The sequence below is a fragment of the Hemicordylus capensis genome, chromosome 4, assembly GCF_027244095.1.
Source record: "Hemicordylus capensis ecotype Gifberg chromosome 4, rHemCap1.1.pri, whole genome shotgun sequence".
In the NCBI taxonomy this organism is placed as follows: domain Eukaryota; kingdom Metazoa; phylum Chordata; class Lepidosauria; order Squamata; family Cordylidae; genus Hemicordylus; species Hemicordylus capensis.
This window is the reverse complement of record NC_069660.1, coordinates 181,506,557-181,524,709: the sequence shown is the minus strand read 5'-3', so window position 1 is coordinate 181,524,709 and position 18,153 is coordinate 181,506,557. Positions and strand designations below refer to the sequence as shown.

Below are 18,153 nucleotides of genomic sequence, written 5' to 3'. Positions count from 1 at the left end.
CCTGCAGACTGGCAGAGTCCAGGATATTTTTTTTAGAACTTCTCTCTGAAAAATGGTTTGTGATTCTTCAGGCAATCTGAGATTGACTGACAGGATGGCAGCAGCTAGATTTTTTCTTTCTTTCCATGCCTTAAAATATTTGGTTGATGATTTATTATACACAGATTATTGATTGGCACATTGGCAGGGTCCCGGGTTTTTTTTTTTTACATCCAAGAATATATTTTATTATTTGTCAGGAAAGTAGACTTTTTCTTTTTGGTGCAGCCTGCCAGATTTTACCATTGATGATATATGCATATTCATAAGGAGAACTTGATACAGAGGTGGTTTATATAGAGCAATAGTTTTCAAACTTTCTACCTCCAGGAAACCCTTTCCACATTGATGCTGTCTGCCGAAGAATCCCTGTGCATCTGTCATGGTTCCATATCCTGTTGCAAAGGATTCTGGACCATGTTCTGGAGTACACATTCAGTTCATTCCAGGAATGGCCTGATTTGTTAGGCCTTACCATTGTCCATGTGAACTGAACGTATAGCCTAAAACATACTCCTGTGACAGACCATTTTAGGGAAACATCCATGGCAGTGGACAAGCTGTTTTTCAGGGAAGCTGTCCACCATGATTTCCATTATTCTCACTGAGGAACCCCTGATAGCTTTCCAAAGAGCCCCAGGGTTTCCAGCTATGTATCTTGAAATTCATGCTTTTAATACCTTGAAGATAATCACAAGGAATTTCTTCCCCTTCAATTTTGTGAATGCCTGTTAGTCTCAAATGGAAACAATGGCTAGTTGTGTGTTCTGTTAAGAAATATTCATACACTGTTTTTCAACAAAAAGTTCACAAAGTGGTTTTGTGGACACCACTAGCAAAGAGAATGGAAAAGTGAGGAAGAGGAAAAAGAAATGTTTCTCTGTCCCAAAGGCGCTCACAATTGGAAAAGAAACACAAAAGAGACACTAGCAACAGCCATTGGAGAGATGCTAATATGCTATGCTGGGCTGAAAGAATCTCCCCCTGCAAAGTAAGAGAGCCACCACTTTAAATGGTGCTTCTTTGTCCAGTTAGCAGGGATTGCTGGAATATTGTATGCAAAACTCAAAGTCTAAAACCCTGTATTTACTCTGTTTCCTCCCCAAATAAATCCACCATCTATTATGGCACTTTATTTCATGCATTTCCTTCCACCTGATATCCAGACTGCTTCATCTATAACCACGGATATGGGTTCTCCTCTCCATATGAAACATAATAAAACATAAATTATGCACCCACATAAATCCTGATTCTGTGCCAAATAAAAGGTGGCATTTTGCAGCATGCAACTTGAGCATAATGTATTTCATTTTGCAGAATGTATGGTGCAAGCTTTACTAATTTGTAAACTTAGTTTGTTCCCGACAGTCAAGGTGAGGGACAGGGAATCTAGATTAGAGTGCTAGCATCCCAATGACTGATCAGTGGAACTTTTTTTCAGCTATTTTGTGGGCCTTTGAACAGGCATGTTGTCTATGCACTTTGGGTGGAACCAAATATTGATTTGGGACTTCTGCCCCAAATAGCAGGGTTATCCTCCTCGCCTCCATAATATGTAGATGGACTTACTTTCATTAGATGAACGGTGTTTACCACATTTTGGAAACTCATTGCGGGGGTCCAGATATCACATGGAACCATGCTTATTTCATCTAAATTAGTTTCTCTATCTCTGAATCCATGCCAGTCAACAAATCGTGTTTTATTTCAGGCAGTCAAACCACAATCTGAACCCAAGGTTTGAAGCTGGTTGGTTTATCCTAACCATGGTTTTTGCCAAATGTTTGAGCATACAATTGTGGTTTAATCACGTTTTTTTACTAGCTCCGTCTGCACAGGGCACTCAAATCTATAGAAGCAAGCCTCGGTCATGGGAGATAAGGAGAAGGATGATGGCACTCACTTGATCTCCGGATTTCTGGCTGGGGTGTGGTACAACCAAATGCCAGCTCATTGCCATTTGCTGCTTGAGGCAAATGGCAATGAGCCATCCTGCACCCCCACCTCCCCACCCCCAGGGTCTCACTCTTGGGCACAAGCCAGTGCTAATGCTGCCCCATCTCTTCACTGCCCTGGTCCTTGTTGGTCCTATCCCCAGGTGCCGCCCTCTGCTTCCCACTCACTGCCTGAACTCAACTACTGGGACATCGCACTGCTGCTGCTGCTGGGTGTTTGCACAGTGCAAAGCAGAGTGCCCCTTGCATTGCGGCTGGCTTCTCCTCTGCTCTACTGTGCTGACAGCATCTCTCTCTCTCTCTCCCCCACTCACACTCTTTTTCCTTCAGCACCAAACTTGTCTGGTGCTCAGAGTGGGGGGACAGTGGGTGGTGGATAGAGTTGCTTCTGGCTTAAGTAATGCAGTAGCAAAGAGGAGAAGCCAGTGACAGAGTGTGCTCTCTCTCTCTCTCTCTCTCCCTCCCTCTCTCCTCTACAAGCATCAAGTCTGTCCACTTTGTCTCCAGACAAGTTTAGTACTGGAGGAGAGAAAGCGCGCGCGAGAGAACTGCTGCTGGTGGTGCAGCACCGCAGAGGGAAGGCCACCTGATGCTTTTGGAGATACCCTGCCTCATGCCATGCAAACACTAGGAAAGCTGGTCTTGTGGTAGCAAGCATGATTTGTCCCCTTTGCTAGGCAGGGCCCAACCTAGTTTGCATTTGGATGGGAGATTGCATGGGTGAGCACTGTAAGATATTCCTCTTAGGGGAGGGGCCACTCTGGGAAGAGCATCTGCTTGCTTGCATGCCGAAGGTTCCAAGTTCCCTCCCGGGTATCTCTGAATAGGGCTGAGAGAGACTCCTGCCTGCAATCTTGGAGAAGCCACTGCCAGTCTGTGTAGGGGTGCTAGATGGACCAAGGGTCTGACTCACTAGAAGGCAGCTTCCTATGTTCCTGCCCAGCAGTGACAGTGCACCCCGCAGCCCGCAGCTGAGGGGGAAGAGGGTTGGCTGCCACCTGGGCTGAAGAAGGATGTGGGGGGTGAGACCAGCAAATGAAGGGGTGAGGTGCTGGGTGGGCAGAAGACCAGAGATGGGATGGTGGAAGCACATATAAGGCAGGGTTAGTGGTAGCACACAAGTGAGGTGATGCCTGTAGTGGCAGGAATAGAGTGCTTGCATTTGCTGCCACAGGCGACTGTATCACCTAGCTGCCCAGGGTACAATTTTTGGCAGAATATCTACAGATGGAGATGGGGCCCAAGCTCAGTGGTAGAGCACCTGCTTGCATGGAGAATCCCTGGCATCTCGATGTAGGGCTCGGAAAGACTCCTGTGTATGAAACCTCGGAGAGTTGCTGCCGGTCAGTGTAGACAATACTGAGCTAGACAGACCAATGGTCTAACTTGATATAAGGCAGCTTCGTGCTCCTGTGATCTGCTTACGAAGTGGTTACATGTAGATTGTGGAAACTTGGCAAATATGGTGGTCTGAAGTCACTTTGTGCTTCTAAGACCTTCTAGTTCTTACTGAGGCAGCCAGCCTGTGCCTGGGCTTGAGTACTTCAATCGTCAAGTGAGGTCCCCGTAACTGAATATACAATCCCTGAGCACAGAAAACTACAGGTCAGGGATGAGGGTTTTAAACTAGCCTTCTTCCTAACATGCAATTTTTTTTGGTATGGACGAGCATTCAGTTATGTGAACCCCAGCTATAGATGGAAGTACTAAAGACCAGACACTGGCTTACTACTTCAGGCCAAAATCTCTGTGGCCAGACTGAAATTGTGTAGCATTCATTTTATTATAATATTGTAATGAAACTTGGCATGTATATATATATATAGAGAGAGAGAGAGCGCAAGCGAGCATGCTTCAGGGTTTTCAAAGAATTTTATAGAGATTGTTGAGGTAAATTGCTGAAATTGCTCAACCTCTAAAGGCTTTCACATTATATTTTTAAAAACATGTAATGTGTGAATGAGAAAAACAAATGTTTAGAAACTGGATTCATATAGGTACACTAATTAAATAGCCAAGAATGGCTACAGGCCCCAGTTGAATGTATACCGTATTTTACGGACTATAAGACGCTACGGACTATAAGACGCACCTTAATTTTAATCCAGTTTTTCAGAGTTTTAACATATTAAACTGTTAAAACATATAAGACGCTCCTGAATTTTGGTTGATATTTTTCGAGGAAAAAAGTGAGTCTTATAGTCCATAAAATACGGTACTTGCTAGAAAATGTGGGTTTGCTGTCATGTAACAGGAATCAGTGTTCAAGCATTATTTCTTTGGGCCCAGTATAAATAATAACTTTCCCCTTGAAAGGGGAAAGGCCTTGTCTGTTGAAAAATTGGAGATTAGTTAGTGTTTTAGTTTGCTTTCTTTAAGCTCCTCACATTTCTGGCTCCTATTTACAACCAGACATGACAGTATGGCATATATGTACATTAATTATACACTAAAGTCCCATTCACACATTATGTTCAATGCATGTACAATCCATGTACAGTATACACACATATAGATCTGTACTCATGTACAGTTATTCATACACTATATTCAACACATGTACAGTAGCACACTTTTAATGTACCTTGCAGTTGAGAGGACCTGAACCCAGGCTCACTTTTAAAGTGAATGCATGCACAGTCATTCACAAAAAAATATGTACATGTATACAGACATCTATATGTACATACAACATAATAGAGCAGTACTCATGACCAGAGATTCCTAGGTAAGAGAGGGTTAACTCAGAAATCTTGGGTTGTCTGGCACAGCAGGAGCCCTCCTAACCCAGCTGTGCTGAACCTGGGTAGTCCAGATTTGCTACCCAGATTAAAAGTGAGGTAGGAGGACAACCAAGCCCGTCCTACCTTCTTTTTTGGTGACCTGTGAAGGCACAAGCTGCTCCAATTTAACCAATGAGCCTGGTAGAAAGAGGGGCCAGGCAGAGCAGAGCTCTTGCAGTAGTGTGTGTTGCCACTCCTGCACTGCATTTGTGCACAGCTGGAGGCCCTATCTCCCAATTGCAGTAATAGAGATCACCGCTGGGCCATCTGTGTGAGCGCACAAGCGGCAGGGCTTGGAGCAGGCTCTGGTTGTCTGAAAGCAGCCCGGAAGGGTCCTGCCTTCCCTCCAACGCCCCCATTTGATCATGAGAACAAGTTCAGTGTCTGAATAGGACTTAATATATACTTGCAAATGTCCTTTAGATGCTCTTCCCTGTCCCTGGTCTAGTGTCAGTTCCTCGGTGAACACTAGAGACCACAGGCCTAAAACACTGGCTTCCATGTGTTCCGGGGCCTATAAATCCTGTATCAGCAGCCTGTGCTCCTGCTGTCCCTGGGATCTCCTTGTCCCTGATTATTATAATGTTTGACCTTCCCTCTTGCTGCCACCCACGGGGTGCTTCTTCCTGCCTGTGTGCAGGAAATGCTGACAGGAAATAAGGAACTCTGGGAGTGGCAGTTTTTGAGACAGTATGTTACATAGCATGGCACATTTCTGTCTCTCAAATGACAAATCTTACAGTTTCCTATACAAGCACACTTACTTTCTCTCTGGGTTCCAGAGGAGGGCCTGGTTGTGCTATTTGGACTACTGCTTCAACAACAATGACTTACACCAACAAATCCCACTCATAAGTTTATAAGGAGATAAATTATAAGAAATAGGTTTACTTTAAAATCTTCAAGCATGATCTATAATTCAGCCTCAGTTTGGCCTGGGTAAAGTGTACCCCGTCCCTGCTTGGGCCCTGTGTGAAATAACTGTAAGGGTCAAAGATACAGTGGGCTAGTTCAGATGAAACTATTCACTTGCCTCACTCACCACACCATGAAGGGTGTGAGTGTGCATCTCCCACGCCTTCCCAGTGCACTATTTTACTCCACATACTTGTACAGGGAGCGGAACACTAGAATCACCCCCCACGGCAATTTAAGCACTACTGTAAAACTGTGTTTGAATTGCACAAGGGCCAATTTGGATCTTCTGCCACCCGTGCAACTATGCAGCAGTGGGACAGTATCGGGGGGCTGGAAGTGTGTGCTCACACCCCTCATCGTGTGATTAGGTGGAGCTCGGGGGTGTGGCTATAATTGAGTGGATGGGTTTAAAGAAACCAGGGCCCCTAGCTCCTGAGGGCCCCAAGGTCCTCCCCTCCCTATTTTCTTCATTATCTCCTCCACTCCAAGGGGCCACCAGAGAGAGGGGTGAACACAGCCCCCACTCCCCTAGCTACACCCCTGGGGAGCTGTTAGATGTTATTGTCAGGTGTGTGTTAATGAGCTGTACACTGGAATAGTGACATCACACAGACTACAAAGTGTGAACGTGTTTAATAAGGGCACATGTGCATTTCCAGCTAATAAATGTGTAACTAAAAGGAATACTGAAAATAAAGTTCAGTGGATGCCTTTTCAGCCAGCTGCAGACACAATGTTTTTCTTCCAACTACATGCAATTAGTGGCAAAATCCAACAGGTGGCACAAAAGTATTTGAATTTTATATTGATTCATAGGGGATATGCCTCTCCCTCCCTCCCATTCAATTACAGAGATCTCAGTTGTCAGCAGCGCTCCAGAGGCTAAAGACTGTAGAACGAGGTTGGGATCCAAGGCTGCTGTTCTCTCTGTCTCTCCTGTTTGCTTATATTTTTGAAAGCTTTGACAAAAGCCCCTACCTTTGGCTTCCGAGGCACGCCTGAGAAGCCGGAAACCCCATTTTCATTATAGCTGTCCTGCACTTCTAGCCTTTAAGACGTAGAGGGGATTTGAGGCATTAACGTAACCATTTAAATAAAGCCAGGGTGGACAGAGAAGGGCTACAGCAGGCGCCCTGCCTGGCTCTGTTGTGCAAAAGGGCGTGGGGGGGGGGAGAGTAGGGAGGAGAGAGGGTGAAGCTATCTGAAGACGGCTTTCGTCTAGGGAGAACGGAGCTCCAGGAACAGACGGAGGCGTAGAAGAGCAGAGCGAGCGCCCTCCTCTGGCCGCTCTGCGGATTTCACTTCAAGGAACGCGCTCCTGCTCGGATGTTCTTTTCCAAATTCGCAGATTTCCCAGGGTTGTTTCCGGTATGAGCGGCGGGACTCCCCTTGGAGCTGAATTGAGGTTAATGTGCCAGAGCAGCGGTCACGTTTCGAGGGCTGCTTGCTTCATGCCGGGAGAGCTTGTTTCTAAATTTATTTATTTTATCCACTAAAGGCAGGCTGTTTTAAAAAGCAAACTCGCAGCCTCGGCTAGGTGCTGGATCCGTAGGTCCTGCTTTTCAAGGGCTCGCCAAAGGTGGCTTTTGAAATAGGGCGACCCCTTTGTGTAGCGGAGAGAAACACGGTGTTTCATGGAGCTTGGCCATGGGTAAGTTTATCTGGGAGGAAGCCTCACTGAATTCAGTGGGACTTACTCCCAAGCAAGCCAGCCTTGGCATTTAAATGGTGCTTTAAAGCTCCTAAGAGACTTTCTCTCAGGTTCAGTTAATACTCTCAGCTGTAATAAGTGGCAAAACTTTGCCTGGAATATACTACTCTATGCTGCAAATGGGAAGTTGCATTCTATAATGAGTAACAAAGCCAAAACTCTCCCTACAGTGCACAAAGAAAAAGAGTATGTTTAGGAGAAAGCCGGATTGGGCCATTTCCACAGACACATTCCCATACTTTGTGCAGGGAACTCCTCGCCCCCCCATAACAGAGCGAGGAACATTCAGGCATGAGACCTCCCAGTTGCTGCACAAAATGGCACCACTCAGGAAAAGCTTTATTTAGTCCTCGATTCTCTGTAGACCAGGGCTGAACACCTTTGGCTCTGCAGGAGCATTTCCAGACAGGACTTTTGGCTTGGAAGGTATGCGTTCGCACATCTGCCGGATTTGCACTTCCAAAGTCTGTGCGAGGTACTGGGGAGCAATTCACACATGATTCAGGTTTTTCATTATGCATTAGAGCCTAGCCTGATTTATGTCTGGGGTAAAAAAAAAATCTACTTTTGGTGTCAGGTTTTTTTGGACAAATTCAAACTTGCAGTAAAACCGTGGTAAAGGCTGCTGTCTAGGAAAGCTCTGCTTTACTGTGAGATTTTACTCCCCAATATCTCCCATGGACTTGTGTGCAAATGCAGCTGATGTGCGGAATGCACATCATTCTGGTGGAGAAGCAAGCTAAAAGCCCCATCTGGGGATGCTCCAGCTGTTATTGGATTACAGTTATCATCCCTAGCCACAGTGGCCAGTAGTCTGGGATGATGGGAGTTGTAGTCCAACAACAGCTGGAGGACCAACACTGCGCAGCCCTTGTTAACAGACTATGTAAAGTGGCCCTCAGTAAATCCTAACAACCCTATACTGTGGGTGATATTACCCTGGTGTAGCACCTTAAGTGGCGCAGCGGGGAAATGCTTGACTCACAAGCAGAAGGTTGCCGGTTCGAATCCCTGCTGGTACTAGTACTAGATTTGGCAGCAGCTATATAGGAAGATGCTGAAAGGCATCATCTCAGACTGTGTGGGAGGAGGAAATGGTAAACCCCTCCTGTACTTTACCAAAGAAAACCACATGGCTCTGTGGGCGCCAGGAGTTGAAATTGACTTGACGGCACACTTTACTTAGCAGAGGATAGGCTGGGATTATTTACACTAGATTTAAATTGGTCTAAAGGTCATGCATTCAGCCCAAGGAGCTCTGGGAACTGTAGTTTTCTCTCACCCTTATTAGGCTGTTGAGTCGGTGTCGACTCCTGGCAACCACAGAGCCATGTGGTTTTCTTTGATAGATTACAAGAGGGTTTTACCATTGCCATCTCCCATGCAGTATGAGATGATGCCTTTCAGCATCTTCCTATATGGCTGCTGCCTGATATAGGTGTTTCAGTGGGGATTCGAACTGGCAACCTCTTGCTTCCTAGGCAAGTTACTTCCCCACTGCACCATTAGGTGGCAGACCAACATAACATTTAGTTTGGACCTAAAACCACCTAATTAGTTAGTGGCGGAGATGAAATTTGAATAAGGGACTTCTTGGCTAACACTCAGTAATTAACACTCAATAATTAACACAGTAATCAAATTATTAGGTAAAGTACTTTTATTAGTAGATAGCTCCTGAAGTTTATCTGCTAGCAATAATCATTACTTTCATCAGCTAGGAAGAAAACTATTGAAACCTTGCTCGCAGCCTCACCATTTACTGAGATTTGGTTGTTGGAGATTGGAGGCAGGGCCTTCTCGGTTGTGGCCACTCAACTCTGGAATGCCCTCCAAGAAGAGCTTCACTGTGCTGAAAAAAATATTTAAACTCATCTGTTTATAGAGGCTTTTAAATGTATTTTACTATAGCTTGAATCTGATGGGTTTCCAATTATTTAAAAACTAGTTTAATTGAGTCTGTTTTAGCTGATCTTCTATTAAATTTTATACTGTTTAGTGTTTCATCTGTTTTATTGCTTAATGTTATATTATTTTAATTTAATGTTTTATAGTTATTATTGTAAGCTATACCCAAGCAATATTTCATGAGAAGGGCAGTGTGTGTGTGTGTGTGTGTGTGTGTGTGTGTGTGTGTATATACACACACTAAATTTCAATTATCAATAATCGTGCCTCGGATTAACTTCATTGGCTATGATACTGCCACTGTGCAAAGCATTTTATGATGTATTTTTCTTTTCTCTTTCTTTTCTGGTCATTGATCGAAATAAAAGCTGACTGACTGACACTAAATGATATTGAAATAATTCATTATTTATTATCCTACTGAAAACTATGTATAAATACCAACAGAAACATCAAATTAGTCTCTAGGAAGAATATACTATAGATTTGCCTGCAATTATCATCAGAGGAGGCAACGCCCCACATTTCTATTTCTAAGGCTAGTTGTTAGGGGCATGCTCAGTGTGCAACATTTCTAAGGGGGCTGGCTGCACTGAGAATATTCTAGCACTTCAGCTTAGCCCAGAAAGGGCTGCACCAGAAGGGTGGGAAGGCCTGCATGGAATTTGCTGTTTACAGGCTTGCATTGATTACTTCCAAGATAAGAGTCCAGGAAAGAAGATTATTATGTGAGTAAAGTAAATGTCTAAAATCCCTGAAGAGGGTGAGCGGGCCGCTGAGCTTTCCTTCCCAGTTTTGGCTATGAAGACACTGGGGGTGGAAGAGCTTGGCCAGCATGCCCTTGAACACGCGGTCTCCACAGAGGCAGGAGGAAGGAAGGAACAAGGCCACAAAGTGGCAGTGTGGAGGGGGAGAGAGATGCCACCACAGTTGCGGGGGGGGGGGGGATGAGGGCAATGGAGTGCGGCAGTGAGGGGCATATTGGGGGTGAAGGGGCATCTTGTTGGTCCCCAAGGCCCAAATACATTGGTCCCCCCCTTGCTCCATTATCCATATGCCCGAAGGGGTGACACGATTAGACTTCCAATCCTTAGACTAGGTTGGGAAAAGTTTGCAGTGCCAGTTAGGAATTAAAACTGGAAAAGCATAAGCCAAGCCACACACGTAACAAAGCAGAAGGGTGATGTCAAGCAACGTCCCCTGATAGCCGCACACTTATGGGCTCTGTGTTTTCAACATTATGTAATTATATCTGATTATAATTAAAGTAATTACAGACACATTTCTTGATCAGATCCAAAGTTCCAGACTTCTCTTGGATAATACACCTAACAAGGATGCCGTGTGCTCATTTTCATTTATAGCAAATGAACTGGTGTTTCATAAAGTGGAAAATTAACCATAACAAAGGTGATTTAAAATGAAAAAGGTACAAATAATACTTACTCTTTGTGATGCTCTGTCTGCCAGCTGGGCCTTTTTTCTTTTCTTTAAAGCAGGAATTATGATGGTATAATAATTATTTTTCATTCACCTATAACATATCTGCATGGAGATTTTTGAAAATTAGCAGGGTTTATAAAGCAAAAGGGAGGTGTGTTATGAACTAATTTCTGTTTACCTTCATTCATATATTTTCTTAGACATAATTACCAGTGAGAAGGATCGAAATCATCACTTCCCAAAGCTGTTGTTTTCTAGAAGCTGTCATTAAGAGTTTGTTACACAAATTCACATGTACGATATAGTTTGGCCACAACAGCTCAGGCTCTGGACCAAATGGGGTGTGTGAATAACATCCCCAAATTGGGAATTCATGCATGTCACCAGACCAATTCTAGTTTTATTTATTTTTAATCTTCATCATTTATGAAAATTTCCAGTCTTTTATTAAAGTTCCAGATTGTTGAGGCTGACCAAATCTGAGTGAATTATGTTTTTTGAAGGAAAAGCTGTATGTACAGGATGGAATTTGATATATCTCAGCTGATGCCTCTAACAGGATATGGATTAGGAAATGCCCCTTTACTTGTAAAGGGGAATATTTGCCGGATTCCCCTTTACAAGTATCTCCAAAACGGCTTGTGAACTGGTTCTTAGAAATGGGGCCAGTCCGGTTCGAACTCGTACAGGCTTCCCCCTTTGGGTGGCCCTTCTGGTTTGAACTTAGACCACCTGAACCAGGGCGGTTTGATTTGAACTGTGGTTCGAATTGAGCCGGCTCACACACCCCTATTTGTAGTTGTAGAGACCAGCAAGTGAGTGAGTGACCATGCATGCACCACTACGCCAGCATACCCTGCCTCAAGCCAAGTTGCTGCTCTGGCTGGGGAGAGCGGGCCGGGTGACCTGTGGGGGAAGAGGACAGAGGACTGTGCGTGTGATAAACCTAACCAGCTGATGAATTTATGGTTAAGAAACAGGGGCCTTGAGAATTCAGACATACATCTCAACTGGTCATCAACTTCACAGTGGTGAGTTGCATTTATTCTCAAATTATCCGATTTTTATAAAAATATGCACATATAATACCAATAAACATATACAAATTGTTTGCAAAGTGGATACTTTTTTGGCAATGGATATTGACATTTCTCACCATCTGGACCTGGCAGCCCTACATATAACTGTGGTAACAGATTGTGCTGCTTGATCTGGAGAGGGGTGAGATGACCCTGACTTTGATTTAAAGGTTGGATGGTGCCTGTTAAGAGTTCATTACTCATTGCTGTCTGTTGAAGTAATAAAGGTAGGGATGTAAGCAAGCATCCAGATGGTCAGTAGCCACTATCACCTAAACACTTGGTCCTGGTGACCATAATATACCAGGGACCAGGGGCATCCCTTCCTGATGGATGGATTGTACCCTTCTTGGTGAATGGCAGATGGGTTGCTGAAGAGGACAAGAAACTGGTTTCTTTTCCAATGTGTGAGACCTGGCCCCTCTTACTACCTTGGGACCCATTCACAGCCATCAGCCAAACACTGCAGAGGGGTTCATTATGATGTGATCATGGTTCGTCCTTGGGTCCGCCTCTTAGTCAATCAAACAGACTCAGTGGGAATCATTTAGAGGCTTTTATTGCTACTGCAGTTTAGCAATAGGTAATCAATGGGCTTACGCTCTGAAACTGATTACAGTTTGGTTACAGGTGCATCCCACATTTACACAAACAATCTGAATGATGCTGACACCCTAGACATAGTATACGTGACAATAAAATGGTGGTCTAAGTATCTAGTATGCATGCGAATGATTCATTGTTCATCTTGTGATTACTCCTTATTTGGTTAAATCCTGTTTTCTTAACTGTCAGCGAAAAACAGTGAGAACCTTGTGAGAACCAAGTTTCATAGATACAATTTAGTGGAGAGAGATAATGATGTTGATCATGAGAGGCAGTGATGTCCCTGAGCTGGGCTGGGGTTACTTTAAGTTAAAATGAGGTATTCTGGGCAAACATGGAGTTTCTTTGGTTTTCTAAACACATCAATTATACAAAGGATATGGTATCCAGGTTGGCGGGAACCCTGGCCCCGTTAAAGTATGCTCTGGCCAGGAGAAAGATGCTAGTGGGAGAGACCTGGAAACAGCAACAAAAACAGATCTCTCTTCTCCTCAGGTATCTGTTTCTCCTTCCTTCCAAGCAGTCTTCTAGAAACCCTGGCTGTCTAAATTTTGTAAAAATTATTGCACCACTGAACAAAGCATTAAACATTTGTTTAACATATAATTATTTTATAAGATTATTTGGTCTCAGGACAAAGGTGTGTCCAAGTTAATTTTGCTAACTCCTTTGTTGTTTGAGAACTTCCTGTTCCGCTAGGGATGGGTCAACCTCATCTGTCCTCATTTGTAATTAACAGATTTACTGACTGGCTGTCCAGTTGGTTATTCTGGAGTCCATTAGCTCTGACCAATAATGTCACATACACAGGGCCTAGAGGCTTCCATAGTCTTCAGGACCCTCCTTGATAGATAGGTCATTCAACTAATTCAGGGAACAGGACTAATGGGGAGGATCTGATTTGTACTATACATATAGGGTTTGTATCCCAAACATGCAGAGGAGATGGAGTTCACTGGAAATACATTTCCCATAATAACTTATTTATATAACAGCGGCTATGTACACAGTACTTTGCAGACAAAAATACTGTATAGGTCCTTGATGCGCTTGCATTCATGAGAGCAATTGGCTGGGTTTGTCCTGCTCTCACCTTCCAGATGGTTCTAGCCCTATTCACATGTTCTGCTTAACACATACAAGTGTACAAGGTGCACAAGTACAATTATTCATAAATTATGTTGAAGGGTATAATTCATATGTTATACTTTCAATCTGCACCATGCATTTGAGGGGGCTCTACCTGAGTTCGCTTTTAAAATGAGTGCAGGTACAGTCATTCACAGACATGTGTACACTTGTACAACATAGTATCTGAACAGGGCTGTTGTGAGGATAGTCTCTAGTATGGTTCAATCATCATTGGAAAAGCTACTACAGGCAGTAACCTCTAGGCCCTGAAGCATGCTGCTGATGTCATCAGTGCACGCCAGAACCTAGACGCTTCTGGGAGGTTTAGCACTTCATGGTGGGTTGGAGGACCAAAACTGGATCCATATATAACTGACCATGGAATTTAGTGAGTTCTCCCAAAATTATTAAGCAGGTTTTGTACAGTTGGTCTCTTAAAGCAGCCATCGACCCCCCCCCCCGAATTTAGAAGTAAACCTTAACTTACATGCTGCTGCTGCAGCTATTTGAGTGTGAAGCGCCTCAATCCCAGCACTTCACAAGCCCAGGTAGGGCTATTCATGTGAACAGCCTCACTGAGCCTCTTCTCATGAGCAGTGAGAAGGCCTGCAGAGCAGGCTGCAAGGAGAGCGGGTTAAACTTACCCTCCCCACAGACTATCTATCTGCCATTGTTGGGCACACTCCCCATGCGCCCAGACGATTCCCTGTATGCCGGAGTAGCGGGGAGGGCCGGGCCTGGGATGTGTCGTCCTGGCCTCCGGAAAGACCATGATGCACCATGCAAGTGTGCTGTGCAGCATGAAGATCCCCGCTCCTGTCCCCCGGCTTCCTGCAGTCTGGCAGCTGCAGCTGCAAGCAGCTATAGCTGCCAGACGTTCAGAAAAACAGGGTTAGTGGAGTGCTTGCTCCCTCAACCTCGTTTAAAAGGGTGGCTATTTAGGTGGGTTTTCCATTGTGTTGCTGCTGAGATTGGCCCGATCCCATCAGTTCACACGGACATGCGAAACAGCTGGGCTTCCTTAGCCCGGTTTTGTACTCGTGTGTGAATAGCTTCACTGTGTGCTAGATGCCATGAAAAGTAGGAAGCAAAGCATTCCAGATCTGGTACATATGGAAATGTAAAAGATGATTTATAGGAAGCTTTATGATCTATCAATGCATTCTTTTTGCCACATTGCACTGGTTAAACTAACAAAAATAAGACTATCTTCAAGAAAACTTAGGTCTAGCTGATATGGAATCTTTGATTTAATTTATTTGTTTCTTTTTTAACCTGTTCCTTAATCTCTTTTACATTGAACCCATTTTTTTTGGGGGGGGAGGGGGGCGTGATAATGTAACTTGACTTGTCTGTAGAAACAGCCTGTGAAAAAGGCACAGGAGCTGCTGTGTTTCTACAGTTAGTGAATTGTGATGAATTGTGCTGTTAATAGGAACGTTTCAAGCGGGTGGGGGGACAGGATGTGCTGGCAGGTCCCATGAATTCCTCAATCTGTTCCAGCTGATTAGGAAAAAACAGAGCAGGTAATGTGGCTGGTTTTGTTTTAGAGGAATCATTTTAATGCCTTACCATTTCCCCAACCCTTCCATCCGTCTCCCCAGAGCAGCCAATAGTGTGCGATTCTGAAGAATCAGGAAAAAAGTGATGGCAAAGTAATTTGATGTTGTTGCTCTTCTTGTCTGCTTTGGAAATGGGCTGTGAAAATGTGCAGGAATGTTTGCACATGGTGTGAGTGGAGGCATGAGGAGAGGGGGGCTGGAGATCCCGTCTTAAAATAAAGCAAAACACTCTTAACTCGAGAAGAGCTTTTTATGCTTCCCTGGTGTGAAAATTATTAACAGCTAGCTGAGCAGTCCCCGGCTGGGAAATCAGACTCCTGCCTGGTCTTTTGATCAGGTTAGTGGTTGATACTAAAATGAGCTGATACTTGGAGAGACTCTCTCTTATGCCAATAGAACTTTGAATTGGCAGCACCTGACTACTGATTCCAAATCACAGTTTTCCCTCTGGCTTTCCATTTCATTGGGCCAATATGTCTCCTTTATCATTATCATGGGGAAATATGGGTTTGCTGCACTGATCTCTGCTGCACTGATGGGATGCCATATTTTGTGATACAATGCAAGACCAGCAGTTAGTACGCTTCATCTGAAGCACATATGGTCCATTTCTACACCTCCTTTCTCAGAAGTAAAGACCTGCACAGCCATTAGGAACATAGGAAGCTGCCAAATACTGAATCAGAGCATTGGTCCATCTAGTTTAGTATTGTCTAGGAACATAGGAAGCTGCCATATACTGAGGCAGACCGTTGGTCTATCTAGCTCAGTATTGTCTTACACACTGGCAGCGGCTTCTCCAAGGTTGCAGGCAGGAATCTCTCTCAGCCCTATCTTGCCCTAAAATCACTTGCAAACAGAAAGCTAGTAAGCTAGGTAAAACATTCAGGGAAACCCACTCACATTTCTTAAAAGAGTGTGTGGTAGCCAAAAGAGTGTGGCAGGGAGTAAGCAAGCTGTTAGAGTGGCCTGATTTGGAAAAACAGACTTGGGAAGAACTAACCTTGGGTTTGAGCGATAGAACCTCCTTTCGAGGTCCCAGAAAGAAACCTTCAAGGAAACGGGACGGAACGGGTGCCCTTATACTAGGGAATTGGAATGTTCCCCTTCTCGTAATCAGGTTAGTAAACCTGTATGTCATTTATGCAATGCTCCTGCATAGGAATAGGGAGGGAAGACGCAACCAAGAGGTTCATGCAGATGAGACAGTAAATCTCTTCTGGAAAAGTTTGTATGGTTATGTGCAAAAAGACAAGAGTATCTCTTCTAAACAGCAATGGGACAAATCGTGGAAATGGACGTTGGACGTAACCCCCCCCCCGATTACCTGATGTGCTTTGAAATCCCCCACCCCCGAGTTACAGTACTATCTGCATATACTTCATGACCTTGTGGGTTTCCAAATCCTTGTGTGTAAATCTTTGTAGATATATCATGTACAAAAAACTACTTTGTATATAATTGTGCTTTGGCAACGGACTGTATGCTTTGGTAGTTTGTTGGTTCAATAAAAAAATCTTATCCTATTAAAAATAAATAAATCTTGTCCTATCTTGGAGAAGCCGGGGAGGGAACTCGAAACCTTCTGTTCTTCCCAGAGCGGCTTCATCCCCTGAGGGGAATATCTTGCAGTGCTCACACATCAAGTCTCCCATTAATATGCAACCAGGGCAGACCCTGCTTAGCTGGGGACAAGTCATGCTTGCTACCACAAGACCAGCTCTCCTCTCCTAACCCAGTCTACTCAGACTAGTGCAGCTTCTCCAAGGTTGCAGGCAGGAGTTTCCCTCAGGCCTGCCTTGGAGATGCCAGGGAGGGAACTTGGACCCTTCTGCTCTTCCCAGAGCAGCCCCATCCCCTGAGGGGAATATCTTACAGTGCTCACACATCAAGTCTTCCATTTATGCAACCAGGGTGGACCCTGCTTAGCTAAAGGGACAAGTCATGCTTGCTACCGCAAGATCAGCTTTCCTCTCCTTAAAGGTAAAGTGTGCCATCAATTAGATTTTGACTCCTGGCGCCGACAGAGCCCTGTGGTTTTCTTTGGTAGAATACAGGAGGGGTTTACCATTGCCTCCCCCCACGCAGTATGAGATGATGCCTTTCAGCATCTCCCTATATCGCTGCTGCCTGATATAGTACCAGCAGGGATTAGAACTGGCAACCTTCTGCTTGTTAGTCAAGCATCTCCCTGCTGCACCACTTGAGGTGACATCTCCTCTCCTTGGAGGAGCTTTATTATGAGCCTTGGTATTGAACACTTTAAAGGGAGAGTGGGATTGTGCTTACTTGTGTTCAGATGTTTAATTTTTTCTGGATATGGAGATAAATCAGCAGATGTAATCCTGTTCTCTGTGTGCACATCCATGATAATGTCTGCACAGTCCTTAAAGCCCACTGAGTTCAATTGGACTCAGCGTAAGTTAGCCATGCTGGTACATGTTAGGTCCTTGAATAGTATAGGTTCTGGCTATATTAGCAACCTGCTCTGAGCATATCATTCTGCAGCTCTTTATGAGGACTGTGCACAAAAAACCTGAAGCCAGCCAGTAATCAAGGCATAGCTGTTGTGACTCCTCGGTGTGGATAGGGTTGTCAGGTCCAGATGATAAAAAAAGTCAATATCCATCAACAAAAGCATGCTTTTCAACAAAAGGAAATCTCCACATTGCATACATTTGTCTTGTTTATTGATATTGTATGTGCATATTTTGATAAAAATTGGATAATTTGAGAATAAACACAGCTCACCACTGTGAAGCTGATGATCAGGTGAGCTGTATGTCTGCTCAGTCTGCTGTCTAGGTGCAGAGTTCTCAAGGCCCCTGCTTCTTAACCATAAATTCATCTCCTACCAAGGGCATAGCAAGAGGAGAGAAGGCCCGTGTTTGCCCCTCTCCCTGGTGGCCCCTTGGAGTGAAAGAGATAATGAAGAAAATAGGGAGGTGTGGAGCTGGGGATCCCTCAGGAGCTGGGGGGTTTGAACCCGTCCGCTTACTTATAGCTACACCCCCC

At 44.4% G+C, this 18,153-nt stretch overlaps 1 long non-coding RNA gene and 1 pseudogene across 1 annotated transcript; one reads left to right on the top strand and one right to left on the bottom strand.

Annotated features, from left to right (window-relative positions):
* Positions 1-6,916: 6,916 nt before the first annotated feature.
* Positions 6,917-9,704, top strand: LOC128324369 (uncharacterized). Its single transcript, XR_008306817.1, has 2 exons — positions 6,917-7,349; positions 9,127-9,704. It is a non-coding gene; the product is annotated as an uncharacterized LOC128324369 (long non-coding RNA).
* Positions 9,555-9,629, bottom strand: LOC128325516 (uncharacterized; annotated as a pseudogene).
* Positions 9,705-18,153: the final 8,449 nt, after the last annotated feature.